Raw genomic sequence first — 6,329 nt, 5'->3', positions numbered from 1 at the left:
CTGTCCCATACTCCACACAGGCAGTCCCGGGGAGGAGGTTGGCGGGGAGATGCGATGTGTGTGTGTGTGCAAGGGCAGAACCGTTTGTGCAAGACGGGAGGTGGGACGTGTCCGAGCGTCGCCTCTCCGTGACACTCGGGGGTCGCCGCTTCTTTTTCTCGGCCGCCTGGGTCCCCCCGCGCTGCCAGCTCTCGGGGCGGGCGGGCACCGGCACTTCGGGTCTCGGTTTTTATCGCAGCCGCTGTAAGAATAAAAAAAAAAATCGCTCTGAGATCCCGCCGGTCCCTACCCCGCAGCGGGGACGGTACCTGGAGCTGGCGGTGTCCCGTCGGAATTAAGTAGTTAATGTTTGCCCAGCACTAAGGGGGTGGACTCCGATGAGTGTCTGCTAATTATATCGTCGTGTTTGCAAAATTTCCAGTCTTTCTGGCAAACGCGGCTTTCTGTGGGAAGAGGGAGAGAAGCGGGAAGGGAGAGAGAAAAAGCAGAGAGACGGAGAGATCGGTAATGAATGTGTGTGGAATGAGAGGGGGAAACGAAAAATAGAGCAAGGGGAGAAGAAAAATAAAGGAAATGAAAGGAGGAAAAGAAGGAAAAGAGAGAAAAGAAGGAAAAGAGAGAAAAGGAAAGAAAAGAAGGAAAAAAGAGAAAGGCGGAAAAGAAGGAAAAGAAGAAGAAAGAAATGAAAGAAAAGAAAGAAAAGAAAGAAAAGAAATAGATCTAGAGAGAAAAATAAAAGGAGAAAAAACGGGTGGGAGAGAAAAAGGGAAAAGCAGATAAAAAAAATAACAAGAAAAGGAGAAAAACAGAAGGAAAAAAGGGAGAAAAACGGGAAAGAAAAAAAAAAGGGTGGTAAACAGAGAGGGGAAAGAGTGAGGGAGCGAGAATGAACGAAATAAAGGCGGAGGGGAAGGGCGGGGGGGGGCAGCCGTGCACGGTGCCCCGGTACCCGCCGGGCGAGGCGGGGGAGCGGGCCGGGAGGTTCAGCACCCTGGAGAGCTCCGCGCCGCCGGCGGGGCGCGACACGGCGGGCGGGACACGAGGGACACGGAGGAGGGGACACGGGGGGGGACACGGGGTGGGGGGACACCGCGATGCCAGGGCCGGGCAGGGCTCGGGGGAGTCCGACGGGCCCCGGTGCGGGTCGGGGCCGGCATCCCGGCAGGGTTCCTCCATCCCCGGGTTCAGCCTTGCCCGTGTCGGGCCCGTCCCGTGTCGGGGATCGACGCCCACCCGGGACGTGGGAGGGTCAGAGCAGCGGCCCTGCTCCGCTTCCCGCGACCCCAGTCCCGGCAGACCACCCTCCCCGCCGGAGCTGCCCCCCGCCGCCCTTACTGTCCCCCCTGGCTTCCCGACACGCGTGGCTTTAGGGCGCTCTCAGCCCACCCCCTTGTTCCGCCCCCCCCGCCGCGAGTCGCCCCACGGTGCCCGTTAGGAAGTGGGAGCGCTGTAACCCGGCCCCTCATCCCGCCCGCAGGTGCGGGCTGTGTGCCCCCCCGTCCCTATTTCCCAAGAAAATCCAAGGGAGGGGGAAAGAGCCGGGGGTGGGGGGGAGGACACACAGCCCAGAAGGGACACGTCCAGCTTTGGGGTTCCCATCTGCGGGGGGGTGCCCGGGCGGGGTGGGGGGATTAAAGCCCTGCCAACGCCCCGCTCAGCCCTGAGCCCCGACGGGAGCACCGGGGCGAGCTCCCTTCCCCTCTCTGCCTTTGCAAACAGCACCATAACCCCCACCTTCAGCCCTGCCCCCCCCATCCCCGTGTCCCCCCCGTCCGCCCCCCGCCCCCCCGGGGCTCTTGCCCCGCCAAGGCGGACTCCCCACGCACCGGCTCGCTCCGTCCCGCCGCTGCTATGCGGAGCTCCGCGGTCGCCGCCGGCTTTTCTCATGCAGATTCCCTCTTTCACACCTCCCAAACAAAGGCAAATGGGGGCATCGCCTCGCCGTGTCAACACACACGCTCATTAGCGGGAAGGCGGGGGGGGGAGCGGGTGGGAACGGCCCGAGCAGCCCCACCGGGGGGGGGGGGGTGGGGGGGCGGTCGCATCGACGGGAGGTTGTAACGGGCCGGGGATCACCCGAGGAAATTTTGGAGGGAGTTCTTCGCTGCATGCCCCCCCCTCTCCCACCTCGCCAAGTCAATAAGTTTCCGAAGCTCTGGGTTTGGCTGTCGCCTGTTCGTTTATTTGCCGCACACGCTGCTCGCAAGCCCAAGGCTTTGCCCACCCGCGATTCGGCACGTGGGGACGGGCAGCCACGGGAGGCTCCGGGCCGGCAACCAGCAAAACGGGGGCCCCAGCCCGGGCAGGGAGAACCGGGGGCGGCTCAGCCCCGGGGAACCGTCGGGGCGATGGGAACGGGGCCTCGGGATGGTGCCGGAGTTAGGAGGGGCTGGGCTGGGCGGGGGGGCGCGCAATTAAAGCATCGCCAATTACCGATGGCGTAAAAATTCAAAAAGAAAAAATAAAAATAAAAATAGGAACGGATTAAAACCTCTGTGGGGAGGGTGGGGGGAGCGGGGCTGGGAAATCACGGCCGGGGAAAGGGAGCGGGGAAGATGGGAAAAGCGGCACCTCGGTCGGCGCCGCTTGTTCCCAAAACCGGGAGGGGGGAGCGCCGGGGCTCCGGGCCGCGGTCCGGGGGCCGAGGGGGAGTCGGTGCTCCCGGCAGGGCTGCTCTCCGCTCCCGGGCTCGCAGCGACGGGCCACCGGAGCTCTTGCGGCCACCGATCGGCACCCGCCCCGCTGCTCCTCGCCTGATTTCTTTTTTGTGTTTTCATTTTGGTTTGGGATTTTTTTTCTCTCTTTTTTTTTTTTGTGTTTGTGTGGGGTTTTTTTTATTTGTTTGTTTTTTCCTTTAAAGCGCCTCCACCGAGCCCGGTCCCGCCGCCGTTCCGCCTCTCCCGGGGCTTCATCCTGCCGCCGGCGCCGGCAGCGCCTTTCGTTACGTGCCGTTTCTTCCTCCGAAACCCCGGGCTGGAGCTCGGAGAGAAGGAAACAATGAATTCGTTAAAAATAACAAAAAGGGGATAAACACACAAAAAAATAATAAAAATCCCCCAGTTCTTCGTTTGCATTTGGGTTGGGGGATTTTTGTTTGTTTGTTTTCTTCTTCAACGCCCCCCCGCCGTTTACAGAAACACCCGTGGGGAGGAAAGAGCCGGGTCGGGATGGGGCATTCCCTTTCCCCAGCACCGGAGCGGGAGGGAAAACACCAGGACGCCGGCCCTTCCTCGGAGCCCCCTTTTTGGGGAGGAAAGAGAAGGAGCGGGGGGTCTGGGTGGCACCGTGGGGGCTGCGCGCATTGTTTGCCGGCGGTGTGAACACGCACACTCGCAGACACACTCACACGCACCTCAGCCCCCCCCTCCCCGCCCCGTATAATACGGAAATTTCCATGTCCCAGCTGCCTTCCCCTTTTAACCTTGGTATTAATTTAGGACGGATCTTTTTAAACGGCCCTGTAATGCATTCAGACGCTGCTGGAGGTTTATCTTTTTTTTTTTTCCTTTTTTTTTTTTTTTTTTTGTATGGTGGGTTATATTTACACCCAAAACAAAATAATTACACTTTTGTTGAAGAGAGAAAGCTGGTGATTAGACTGTGGCTCTTTGCAGCAAACCCTTTCTCAGTGGTACACCAGGACAATTTTTCACGGCTGGGTGAAATCAGACGCGGGGGGTAATGAATCCTGTGAGCTATTTAAATTTACAATTTGTAACGCAGTCACTCAGAAACGCCTATGGCCCGGCGAGGAGATGCTTGCTGGGTTTGTTTAATGTTAAAACCCGCACCGTCCCCCTCTTACCAAGGGGAAAGCGCGGGGGGGACGCGGCGAGGAAAAACCTCGCCTGCCCCCAAAAACGCGCTCCCGCCGGCAGCAGCCCCGCGGAGGAACGCGGAGAGGTGCGGAACCGCCGCCTCCCACCGCGCCCGGGCTCGGCATCGCCCGGCCGGGAGAACCGCGGAGCCCGGCCGCGCTCCTCCGCGCTCCTCCGCTCTCCTGCTTCCCGGCGTGACCGCAGCCTACAACTAAAAATAGTTGGAAATATCAACAAAGTCGTCGGCGGAGCATCCTAACAGATAGATAATTAATTACAAAACACAGGGGGAATATGCAAACCGCGTATTACAAATTCTACAGGGCTTAACTGATTGGAAACAGATTATTATCTTGTTTGTCTTTTGTCTGTTTCACTTATCCCTCTGCCGTCTGTTGTGTTGTAAGTTGATACACTTTATTCTTGAAAGGGGATTTTTTTTTGTTGTTATTGTGGTTTTTTTTATATATATATATACACACGCACATATAGTAAATTCCAGCAACACCTTGTATAAGCGACGCTGCTTCTCCGTGCGTTACCCTGTTAAAACACAATAGGTGTATTAGTTACATATAGGCGGATATTATGGAGCCTTGAATTACCATCTGTTACCATAAGGGAATGTGGCTGATGGGGTGGGCTCGGGGGCGGGGGGGGAAGGGGGTAAGTGGGTTTTCTCCCCCCCCCCCCCCCCCCCTTTCCTTCCCCTTGGCTTTCTTTATTCCTTTAATTTCAAACGAAAAAGGGAGCTGAGGCCGGCAGGGGAGAGCGGGAACCCCCCGGCATCTCTTCCCCGCCGCCGGGCCCGCTGGGGACAGCGTGGGGGGGGGTCCCCGGCTGCCGGTATCGGCAGCCGGGGACCCCCCCCCCCACGCTGTCCCCAGCGGGCCCGGCGGCATCGCGGCGGGAGAACGGTCCCGGTATGGGGGGCGCAGGTTGGGGGAGCACCGGGCGCCGTGGGGGGTGTGCATGGCCGTGGGAGAGGAGTGCGTGGGTGCCGCTTGCGGATTATCCATAGGAACCCCGTTATCCATAGGATTATCCAGAGGAGGCCCGTTACTGCCTGGGACCGTGGCACAGGCTGGCCGTCGTCCCACCCGCCCCCCCCCCAGCACAGCCCCACGGGGACACACGGACAGGGGGGTGCGTGTCGCGATGTGCATTACAGATTTCTATCTACGCACACGCGTAGAAAATACGCGCACGTATATATCTCTATACGCGTACCTCCCGAAATACATCGTTATTTACGGATTTACGCCCCGGCGGGGGTCTCCTCGTTACGCGGCGTGGGAGACCCCCGCGGGGCCGGGAGACTGGCCACCGCCGGGACCCTCCAGCCTTGTCCCCTCTGCCGTGATTCCCTCGGACCCTTCCCCGAATTTTCCCGCCCCCCTCTTTTCACCGAGCAGCGGCACCCCGGGGGCCGGCTCCGCACCGCTCCGCGGCTCCGAAATTCCTGGGAAAAGCCCCCGGAGCCCCCGACAAACTTGGGCAGAGCGGCGGCGGGAGCGCGGCCGCGATCGGCCAGCGGTGCGGTCCCTTTTCCTCTTTCTTCCTTCGCCTTTCTTGCCCGTTTCTGCCCTTTTTAATTTATTGCCTTTTTTATTTCTTTCCTTCTCTCTTCCCTTTCTCCTTTCCTTGTCTCTTTGTTTCCTTTTCTTTTCCCTCCTCTTTCTCGCACGCTCTGGCGCTTTTCTTTCAGGCTTTCTTTTTCGTTTTCTTTCTTTTCCGTCCTCGCCGTTGTTTCTTTCTTATTATTTCTTTCCTTCGCTCATTTTTACTCTTCCCTTCTTTTCCTTCCTTTTCCCCCCCCGGCTCCTTTCTTGCCTTCTTTATTTTTATTTATTTTTTCCTTCGTTCATTTATTCCGTCTTTCCTTCCTTCTTTTTCCTTCTCTTATTTTTTATTCGTTTTTCTTTCGGTTTTCCTTCTGTCTCTCCTTTTCTTCGTTTTGTGTTTTTTTTTTTTTATTGTCTCCGTTAATTTATTTTTCCTCACTCTTTTCCTTTTTCTCTCTCTTTTTCTTTTCCCTTCTGTTTCTTTTTTTCTCAGACGCTTTCTCTCTTTCCGTCTCTTGTCTTTCTCGCTTTATTTCCTTTTCTTTCTCTCTCTTCTCCTGTGCTCTCCTCTCTCCGTATTTTCTTATTTCGATTCTCTCTCTTTCCACAAAGCCAAGGGCACACACAAAACCGCCTCCACTTCCCCTCCGATGCCCCTTTGCCGCGGCGGGGTTGGTTTTGGGGTTTTGGTTGGGTTTTTTTTGCTGCTACCGGAGCGTTTCCGAGCCCCGGTGCAGAGCCGGCGGCGGGATGCTCCGCGACTGCCGGGCCGGAGCGGGCTTTGGTCGAGCATTCTACCCCCGAAGAAAAAAAAAAAAAAAGGAAAAATTAAAATAAAATTATAAATGTAGATATTTTGGCTGGAGAAACGGGCGGGGAAAGGGAGGGGAGGGCCGGTCTTCACCTGCCCTGCCGCCTTCCTCTTCCTCCCCGCACGGCCGGACCC

This window comes from Rissa tridactyla, chromosome 13 (genome assembly GCF_028500815.1).
Source record: "Rissa tridactyla isolate bRisTri1 chromosome 13, bRisTri1.patW.cur.20221130, whole genome shotgun sequence".
Taxonomy (NCBI): Eukaryota; Metazoa; Chordata; class Aves; order Charadriiformes; family Laridae; genus Rissa; species Rissa tridactyla.
This window is presented reverse-complemented; position numbering follows the sequence as displayed.